An 11,199-nucleotide genomic window follows, 5' to 3' on the forward strand; every position below is an offset into this window, starting at 1 on the left:
AGAGTATCATCTTTACTCAACGCATCCAACCATTCAGATTCTGTAATGCATCCTTTTGTGACTTTACACACTTTGATATCCTCATACACCCACCAATCCTCCGTAACATTAGTACCATAATCCTGCATAACCAATCTCGAGAGACAGTCTGAGGCTATATTAGAGACCCCTGGTACATCCTTCACATTAAACCAAAAAATCTGCAATGATACAATCCACTTACAAATCTGACTACACACAGAATCTAATCTTTTTTTTCAAACATTTTATGCAAAGGTTTGCGATCAGAATATATGTTAAAACTTTGACCCCACAAAAACCTTTTGAATTTCCAGATGGCCCAATAAACAGCAAGAGGTTCCTTCTTAATGGTGGAACACTTGAAGGATGATCCTTTTAGTGCTCTTGATGCAAAAGAAATAGTTACTTCATTCCCATCTTGAAATTGTTTCAACACTGCCCCAGTACCTTTGTCACTGGCATCAGTGAAGACTGAACACAAAACACTTGGGACAAAACTACTTAAATTCTGAGTTTCCTTCAAACACATTTTAATATCCACAAACTTCCTTTTGCATTGTTCATTTAATTGAAAATCAACTCCCTTGTTCAAAAGACTTCTTAAAACATGGATTCTACTGGCATAATTTGGCATCACGTACAGTGTCCAGTTCAGTTTTAATAGACTCCCGAACACTATAAGGAACGTTCCATACTTTACATGGAAAGGGTAGTGCACTAGTTTTAGTTTTATATCATGTAAGTAACCTTTCAAACATCTAATATTCCCAGAAGAAAGAGGTACATTTTGTTTTCAAGTTCTCAGGAAACTGATTGATGCAGTTAACTCTAACCTTCAGGTTCCGATTGAGGTTTGATGTTAAGCCAAGTCATTTTTGGTGGGGCCAACTCAATACTGCTTCCCCAACTTACGGAACATAAACGTTACCCTCAGCCTTATTGCCTTTAGAATCAAATAACCATTTGATTCTATTGGCCTGCCACCATAAACATGTGAGTTGGCATCAGGTTCCAGTAACTCATCTTTTCCTTTAAAGTGTTTATCAAATATCTTATCAGATATTAACGTGAACAATCAAATGCTCACCTACCTATCACTAACCTTCCCATTAGTTTTAGAACTATAACCACTTTTGCAACATTTTCCAAAGTGACCTCTTTTCCAATATAAATTACATTCACTCCTAAAAGCATGACAATCCTTGTTGTTGGCCCAATGACCACCATTGCCACACCTAAAACATGCTATTTTGTACTTTTGCATGTTTCTGTTGTGTTTTTCAACAATGTATTAGATTTACTACTAATAACATCAACACCTGTGATTCAGTCTTCTTTTGTCACAGTTCAGCAAAACATGCATGAGAATGTTATATTTGTTTAGCAATCATAATCTCTTTCACACAGCCTAATATCCCCCTTCTACCATAACTCCTTGCTGACCTTAACATTTGCACATCTCATCATAAAATTGTCTCTTATGCTGTCTTCAGTATTGCTACCAAAATTTCATGTGGATATTAATTGTTTAAGAGCTGTGACATAGGGGGTCATTCTGACCCTGGCGGTCATGGACCGCCAGGGCCAACGGCAACAGGCTGGCGGTGCTTCCGGGGGCATCCGCGGTCAGAAAAGGGAAGCTGGCGGTTTCCCGCCGGCTTCCCGCTGCCCCAGGGAATCCTCCACGGCGGCGCTGCAAGCAGCGCCGCCATGGGGATTCCGACCCCCTTCCCGCCAGCCTGGTTCTGGCGGTTTTCACCGCCAGAACCTGGCTGGCGGGAACGGGTGTCGTGGGGCCCCTGGGGGGCCCTGCAGTGCCCATGCCATTGGCATGGGCAGTGCAGGGGCCCCCTAACAGGGCCCCACATAGATTTTCAGTGTCTGCGTGGCAGACACTGAAAATCGCGACGGGTGCAACTGCACCCGTCGCACCCCTTCCACTCCGCCGGCTCCATTCGGAGCCGGCATCTTCGTGGAAGGGGGTTTCCCGCTGGGCGGGCGGCCTTCTGGCGGTTGCCCGCCAGCCCAGCGGGAAACTCAGAATGACCGCCGCGGTCTTTTGACCACGATACGGTCTTCTGGCGGTTCCCGCCAGGCCGGCGCCATCCGCCGCCGGCGGGGGTCAGAATGACCCCCATAGTCCTCTACTGACTCATCTGCCTGTTCTGAACGCATACCAAAGTGATACCTGTCCAATACTACACAGTTTTGGTAAATAATACTTATCCAACTTCTTCAGGCATCCTTTGTTCATGCTGAATACAAATTCTCCATCTTTTTCATCAGATAAAACATGAAGATGGTCAAAAACTTCCTGACCTTCAGACCCAAGACAATGAAGAAGTAAAGAAGCCTTCTTTTCAGCTGAAAACTTAGTAGTACCATATACTTTCAAATAGTTATTAAAAACGTTCTTCCGTCTTGACCATTTTAGCAATGGTTCACCAGGTGTAGGCAGAAAAAATGGTGGAGGAGAGATGTTCTGCATAGCTGAACAATAAACTTAAAATATTAGGAAGACGCAACAACAACCAAATAAAAGTAAAAAGCTAACATAAGAAATCAAAATAAAAACTAACAAACATATACGAATAGATACTCAGGTTTGCCAGTTTGCAATCTCCAATGGCCAGCAGGAGGCAGCACAACAACTATGAGAAGACAGGAAGTGACAACTATAATCTCAGATCAGAGTTCAGTTGCAGCCGAGTTGTATTTACATCCTAGAAAGCGATGCAGATGCCTGATGCTTACCAAATGTAAGTAAGATCAGCGGTGGTTTCTTATCGAGGGTGTGGAGCTTTGCCTTCCCACCCAGTGCGAGCCACGCAGGCAAAATTAAAATGGCAATTAAATTATTTCATCGCTATTTTATTTTTACCCGGGCAATACGCACTGCAGTAGCAACACCCCTGAGCTCAGAGACATGCTGGGTGTGTCCTCTGCTGCTCAGAGGCAAGGCTGACAGGACGCTCTAAAGTGCACTCATCACTTTGGCCAGCTGTTTTGCACCAACCAAAGTGGCATGCGCACTTTGAAGCTCTCCACTCAGTTGTCTTAAGACAGCTGGGTGGAGATGAAGCACAGGCCTTCAGGGCCTGAAGGAGCGTCCAGCAAGCCCACTCCATTCAATCCAGGCACTGCTCTCATTGTAGGTAACAGCATGAGAGCAGTGTCTGGATTGGTTAGGGGAATTCCTCCTCTATCGGACAGCAGAAAAAGACCGAGGAGGACGCACAGCCTGTGTGTAAGTGTTGTTTTATTTTATTTCAAATGTGTAATGCATGTAAGTGTGTAATGCATGAATGTGTAGTGGTTGTGTTTATTTTGGAGTTAGTGTTAGTGTTTATGTGGGGTTTTGGAGGGAGGGGGTATTTAATTTTTGGCTTTTTTAGAGAGGGGTGGTTTACTTTGGGGTTTTGGAGGGAGGTTTTTTTTTTGGGGGTGGGGGGTAAGTGGTGGGGCAATTCACTCACCCGGCTACTTTCAAAGGGTACCAGCCTCCACTGGGTAAGATGATCCTTGAAGTAGTTGCACAGTTCAATAATAATTCCTGTGAAGACAGGCTTTGTTAAATTAACAGCGCAAGCAGAAGAATTGACCCACAGTGTTTACTCGGGTTCCAGCTTGCTCTCTTGTCCAAGGACATGTATATGACACAGCTGGAAAATGATGGCGCAGAACAGATCCACAGCACTTACTTGTACAGCGATATTTTTGAATATTTGCACAGATGAGATAAAGGCAAAATTGACTTGCTGATGAATGAACTTGGAAAGTATATATATTAAAAAGGGATACTGAATGGCTAAACAGTAAAACTCAGGAGAATTAAGAGTCAGAAGTTAATGAAAGATTCCAAACTTGCATTGTCAACCATAGCATCCATACCTGAAAGACCTTCTGCATAGTTACTCTCATGAGACCACTTCACGCAGGCAGCTACAAGAGTCACTCCTTCAATAGATAACAATACTGCAGACAGAGTAGAGAAAACATAAGCCTTCTTCCTTCTTTTAAGATTAAACTTGAAAACTCCTAAATTCCATCCACTAATCAAGAAGTGCTCAACTTGTCTAAATGTGTACAGCATGAGGGCCCCTTTTGGTCAGTGATGGCATCATGTTTTATGGTCATTATGTATGTTTGTGCACGAAATGCTAATAAAAAAGAGGTGATTAATTTTTTTTTGTCAAAGTCTGATAAAAATATCAGCCACCTGTAGATTCACTCTTGAACCCTGAGAGTTCAAAAAAGTCACCAGTAGGTAGTTATGGTTAGTACCATATTCCCATAGAAAAAGCATTTTTTGACTTGCCTAAATTTTTGGCACCGTTTGAAGAGATCTTCACGAAAAAGTGGCCCAGTGATTCTTGTTACGCACGAGAAGCTTCGGGGTGATCCATCAAGCAGGGGCCAAGAAAAAGTGGGCTCAAAAATGTTGTGTTTCCCCATGTTTATTCTCATAGGACCTGTCAACACGTCTACAGCCCGAACCACTGGACGAAATTACACCAAAGTTGGCAGAAAGCAAGCTGTTGTTACGCAAATTATGCTTTTTGTTATTTGGTGCCAAAATCCAGCAAGTTGCTGAGGAGATTTAGAATGGCAAATAAATTTGTATATCTATGGCCGAGATTAATTGCAAAATTTGTGATTTTTTACAAATCCTCATGCGAAAAGAAGTGTTGCAATTGGCCGACCACAACCTGACTAGAAAGTTGCGACCACCATTTTATTTCACCGGACACTGTCCCCAGGGGTGAAAACTGAAATTGGAAGTGGCATAAGGGGTTAGCCTGACCCCTGGGATGTGATATAGGAGTGTTTTAGTGGCAAATGATAGATTCAATATAATTTTGCGTCATGGCACGCAATATTCATGCAAATTTGCACATTTTCACTAATGTCTGTGATTTATTTGCAAAATATTCACGATTATTTAATAATTTGAAAGAAAACCACAGACTCATTCATACACTAATTCATTCATGCACTCAGAGGCTCATGTGCCTACTCACACACCCACTCAGACACTCATGCACCCACTCAGACCCACTCCTAGACTCACACATCTACTTTCAGACCCACTCAGATACTCACGCATCCACTCACACATCCACTGACAAAGACAGTCCTTGTAGCCAACCTGTTACCAGTTATAGTTACAACCTAGTTTCCATAAAAAAAGTCTGTTAGACACGTCTGCAGCCCAAATCGCTGGATGGAAATACACCAAATTTGGCAGAAAGGTAGCTTTTGGTATGGAGGTCACACTTTTGGTTATTTGGTGTAAATCCGCTCAGTGGTTTTCAAAATATTAAAGGAAACCCAAATTTGTATATCTAATAACTGGAATACTTCATGAATAGCCCCAATCTCGTGCTGTAATTTCATTGGCTGCCAGCACTTCAACCAGGAAGTGTTGGCAGCCACTTTGGAACTCAACTTCAGCCGATTCTTCAAAAACAAAAGCGGGAAAGAAAGAAAAGGGCGGAGGGTAGGAATACCCTGAACCACTAGCCTTGCTCTAGGGGTCCCCCTTCCACGCCGCACACCCCCAGGGCAAGAAAGCATTTTTTGCTCATTTGCAGCAAAATTCACAAATATTCCAGACTTTTGCAGTGAATTAAAAAAAAAGCAAGTGCAGTCTCCCGCACTTGCTTTTGATTTTGCCCCTGGGTGGGCCAGGTCCTAGGCGCACACTTAATATTATCATTAAGGAGGGAGGAGTACGGGCCCTCCTAGAGCTTTCAAAAGCCCCAGGGACCATCACCTCCCCGGGGATGCACGTAATATAAATTCAGGGGGCCCACACCAACCACCCCTGTGACCACCACCTCCCGGGGGCAACAAGAAAGAAAGAGATACCAGAGCGTGCGGACACCCCCTGGGCCCCGGGGACCACCTCCTCCCCAGGGCTACAATTTTAATATAATGCTGGGAGCCGCCTGGGCCCCAAGAACGACCACATCCCTGGGGCGATTAAGAATAAACAATGCAGGGCTGCATGGATACCCCGGGCCTTGGGGATTGCCATCTCACCGGGGCTAAAATATTATTATGATGACGTAGGCCATGTGGACTCCACCCAGGCACCATCACCTCCCCAGGGCTATTATTAAAAAATGATGTGAGGGGGCCACATGGACCTCCTGGGGACCATCACTTCTCTGGGGACAATTTATTTTTACAACAGAAGGAGGAGGACGCGCGGCCATATACAGCCCCATTGACCATCTCCGCCCCAGGCCGGCCCTGTGCAGAAGGAATAAGGAGGGCTTTGCAGCCCACCTTCTGGAGCCACATATGGTCCTGGGGACCGCTACCCCTAGGGCTGGCTCCTGCTACCTCCTGAGGTGCCCACCCTCAGGAGGTAGCTGTTTGCCTTTGTTTGGTGGGAGCTGTGTCAGCTCCCGCCAAGCAAAAGCAAACATAACTCTGCTCCCGGCAAACGGAAGCGTTAAAACTGCTCCCGCTTAGTGGGAGCAAAGTTTTCATCTCTTTCCCTGTCGCAGGCATGCAGGCAGGGAAAGAGATGAAAGTATTGCTCAAGCATGCAGAGTACTCAATTTACAGCAGCTACCTGCCTTTGGGATCAATGCCGTCTCCCGTAGGAGGTGGGGGGCCAGCTGGGACCGCTGGGGCCTTGATGCTTCCCCCAGGGTCCGCTAATCATCTTAACTTCATGGGCATGGCAAAGCCAAAGCAAGTGCATTTTTTTCTGTATTTCCTCCATGAATAGTTATCTGTAATTCCTGATGGAGGTGTTTGCATTCTTGGTTTTTTCGACCGCAATATCTCATGTAGTGTCTGTGACGAGTTAAGTCTTTCTTATCATTTGCTGCTGAGACCAGAGATTGTGTTCTAAACTTTTAAAAACTAAAAGTATTTAAACTTACCTAGAAGACTCGCCCGTTTGTCTCTGCTCCATACAACATAGTGATATGCAATGTCTTCCCCCCCATTTTCCCTGAGCTAACTAAAAGGACCTCCACAAGCGTGTTTCCCGACGATTTTGGACATGCGTTTTTGAAGTATAGGAATATGATCACATCTCCACCAAACAAAGAAGCACTTCGTGGGTGGTGGTCCATGCGTGGTGCTGCGTTGGGTGGTTATATGGGGTTGGCTACAGGGCCTGGCCAAAGGCCAGGCTTAGCGAGGAACCCCTGCTGTGCACGGCTGAAGGCCATGTGTGGCACTGGGTTGGGTGGTTAAAGGAGGTTGGCCGCAGGCCCTGCGGCCAACCACGGCATGCATGCCCTAAGGCCATGTGTGGCGGTAGCTGGATTAACATAGAGTAATTCAAATTGCTTTACGCTAAAAAAAACATAGAAATTCACTGAAAAAAAACAAAGGGCAGGGACGTTTTAGTTAGGCTTGTATTTCAAATGTACAAAACCATAGATGTTTAGCTATCACAGTTAGGGTTATTTCAAGTAACTATAACCCAAACTCTAATATAACTATCACTCAAGCTCTCGCCATGCACTACTAATTACCCCAGATATTACATCACTCATGACATTTTCTTTGACATCATTGATATCACTGTAACATTTGCAGTGCAATCATTGATGAGAAAACTGGGCGCGAGTTATAGTTACCTTAAGGCGCCAGTGAGAGTAACTTGAAATATCTCTAACTGCTGAATTTCCATGGTTTTGTACGTCTGAGATGTGAGCTTAACTATTACATCACTGTAACCTTTGTTTTTTTAAGTGAATTTCTATGTTTTTTTTTATATTATTTCATAAACGTAACGCCCCTGTAACCTTTGTTTTTTTCAGTGAAAAATTGGACCAGGCTAATAATAGAATTATTTTCCATGACAATATGTTTGAATTAAAATAATGTGAATACTTGTAAGTTGCAAATGATAAATTCTTCAGAAAACTTCTCGCAAGACCTGGTTTTCTCTCAGTTGTATTGTCTGATTCTTCAGCTATGAAGCTCAACAGTACTTTTTGCAGATCTAGATATCAAAACATGATGGGCACCTCAAGGTCAAGCCTTTAAGAGACTCTGGGCTCGGGATCACTTTTTTAGTTTAAATCCTCAGTAAGCCTGCCATCTGCATTATTTAATCATCACAACTTGATGTTACATCACTAACATAATTAGATTTGAGAACTATACCTGCTCTTCAGTGATTTCAAATGCGGCATTCGTCATGGTGCCCCAGTCGCATCCTAAGCAAATTGGTCAAGTGAGCATTGGGGTCCCTACTCTTGCACTCTGCTTGACAGGGGCTGTTCCTCCTGCAGATTTGGCAGCAGGATTCAATTGCCTGTGCTTCCACAGATAAGTGGCCTGGGTCCTGGAGATCAATGATCGTTGCCGGAGTCCTCCATCATGGCGCCGATGACTGCTGAAGGAGGAAGGCAGTGAGCGTCGTGTGGCCCGATAGCCTTTGTTTGCCTGGCTCTGACGGTGCGACTTGCACAAACTCGCGTAACTCCCCCTCCTCAATCACGATGCGTACCTGCCCGAGTGAGGCCCCTTCTATTTACTCCCTCCAACATTTCCGTGATTTTGCGGTCTGTGTGTGGCCCAACCTTCCACACCCCGCCCCACCTCCTATCAGACTCTGTCTCTCCTGTGACTATGTGTGCCTGTCTTTGTTCTTTCTAATGTTTTGACTTTGTTAATCGTTTATGTACCTTTTGCTGCATGACCTAGTCCACTTTTATGTATACAGCATATCGTTTGTGGTATAACATCATTTAGTTATTATTGTAAAGTGCTCTGTCACCTGAAAGGATCTTGTTCATGCTATCTAAAACTCTTTTAAATAAAAAAAAAAAACTAGGATGACTCTCTGGGAATGATTGTGTGCTGTTAAAATGGCCCATTTCATTTAATTTTATTTAATTGCTGCATTTGAGTACACTTTAATCCCAGAGAACCATTGTTATAATATTGGCATTGCTAAAGTCAACCTTTACTGCTGCAGCTAGATTGATAACTGGAGAGAGGTATTTCGACCACATCACCACCTCTCTAAAGTCTCTCAACTGGCCCCCATTAGAGGGCATGATCCAATGATCATAGCATGCCTGACACAAGGACCCATATTTATACTTTTTGATGCAAAACTGTGCAAATGTAGTTTTGCATCAAAAAGTGTAGAGCTGGCTTGCGCCATCTCTTAACACCACCCGGGCATCATATTTATATTCTGATGCAGAATGGTGCTAAAAACTGGTTAGAGTCCAAAAATGTAACATTAACCCTTGAGCCCAGTCGTAACGCGAAATGACGTTAATGCTGCAAAATTGGCAATAACCCGTTTTACGGCACGTAAACATGTCGCAAAGGACATGCACCATTTTAACCCGTCCATTTTAGCTTTGGACGCTAATGCAGGAAACCTTGCAAAGAAGAGGGAAAATGGAACCAGCAGGCCAGGAGAGGCCCCAGGGTGACCTCATACAACCAGGAAACAGCCAGGAGGACTCACAGAAGTCCAGGAGGAAGAAGAAGAAGAGACAATGTTTGTTTAGTGTGCAGGGACATGAAATCCTTGTGAGAGAGGTGATGGAGCACCAACATCAACTATTCGTCACCTCCAAATTGCCAATTAGCTGGAGAGAGGTAATATGGTAGCAGATATTGGACAAAATTAACAGTGTGGCAGAGGTGAGGAGAATTGTAACCGAGTGCAAGACACAGTGGCATGATTGTAGGCGAAGAACTAAGGAGAAAATGGCAAGGAACAGAAAGGCAGCACTGGAGGTGGAAGTCCAGCACCACAGAAGGACCTGGATGAGATGGAGGAGATGGTTGCAGCAATCATCCCAAAGGAACTGTTCACTGGAATTGCAGGACAGCGCAGACTACCACGAACCACCAACAATGCAGGGTAGGTTGCATGGGGTAACTAAATGCAAAATTAACAAAGGCAAGGAGGGGGAGGCACATAGGACACACTCAATGCATGTGAAAGGAGTACAGAGGGACAGATTGCCCATGAAGCAAGTTGCACCATTCAAACAGAAGCAACACATGTACACACGCCTTGATTGTGCCATGCACCACCACACATACACAACCTGGACATATGTTAACCACCAGGGCCACATACCAACATGTATATGTGCAGCACATAGGATGGAAGGCATGTATACTTTCTGTGCCTGCTGTTGTGTCATCTCGACATCCGTTGCATATAGTCAAACAAATACTACCAACACAACTAAGACATCAGAGACTAGGAAGTCAGTCAATACCATTCCTGGGGTTACATCATGGTGGTGTCTCTTGCAGGAACACTTCGCAACTGCCTTGCCCCGTTGCCAAAACATATGTGTGCTGCATCTTACAGCACAGATTAAAATGGCACCTTAGCTAACATTACTCAGACATGTGCAGGAAGCACCACCACCCGCATATAAACAACACATCCTCACAATGCAGCCACGTCTCCATCATGCAGTAAGGATGCCTGTCTGGGTGCAGAGAAGAATAATCTGGGCAGCTCCTGGAGGAATTGCAGGGTGGTCCAGTATCACAGGAAACATTGCACTACCCAGTGTAACTAACCTGGTACAGTGTGGAGCCACACAGATTGACGCAGATCAGAACTGTGCCACTAGAGGAAAAATGCACCACAGATTGCAATCTGTAGGTCACAACACATATAGGCTGAGCCCACACCTACTTTGACACAACCATGTGAGCCATAATGGAATGGGGAAACAACTATATAAACACAACATATGGTGTATGTCTGTGAACATCATGGTGTACTATATCACATTAATGGGAGGGGGATGGTGCATTGGCAAGTCTGGTGTTGTCAAGTGCTTAATTTGTGCTTGTTGTTTCCGGTGCAGCGCACCAGCACTTATTTTTGAGGGCCGGGGCTTATTCTTCTGCCCCACGCATTTACTGCGAACAAAATACACATATGGGAAAGACGGAGGAAGAGAAAAACAAAAAAGCCTCACAAAGGGAGAAAGCAGAAAGCTGCAGGTGTGAGCTGAAGGGGCAGGCAGTGGCTTTAAATGGATTGAAGAGGCCGAAGATGGCTTCAGGATTACACCGCCCCTATTATTCCGTGTTCATACATTTAAAGCAGCTGCATGTTTAAGAGCAGGGCTTTGTGCACCGGCACGTTTTTATTTCCAAATTAAGCACTGGTTAACAGTGCTATTGCAGTGTACCCTTCGT

At 44.5% G+C, this 11,199-nt stretch overlaps 1 long non-coding RNA gene across 1 annotated transcript in view; it reads right to left on the reverse strand.

Annotated features, from left to right (window-relative positions):
- LOC138247215 (uncharacterized) overlaps positions 1–8,500 on the reverse strand; it is a 28,054-nt gene extending 19,554 nt beyond the window's left edge. The window contains exon 1 of the long non-coding RNA XR_011194368.1: positions 8,164–8,500. This is a non-coding gene — a long non-coding RNA (uncharacterized lncRNA). The remainder of the gene's footprint in view (positions 1–8,163) is intronic.
- Between the last annotated feature and the right edge of the window lie 2,699 nt (positions 8,501–11,199).

Source organism: Pleurodeles waltl, chromosome 7 (assembly GCF_031143425.1).
Source record: "Pleurodeles waltl isolate 20211129_DDA chromosome 7, aPleWal1.hap1.20221129, whole genome shotgun sequence".
NCBI lineage: Eukaryota > Metazoa > Chordata > Amphibia > Caudata > Salamandridae > Pleurodeles > Pleurodeles waltl.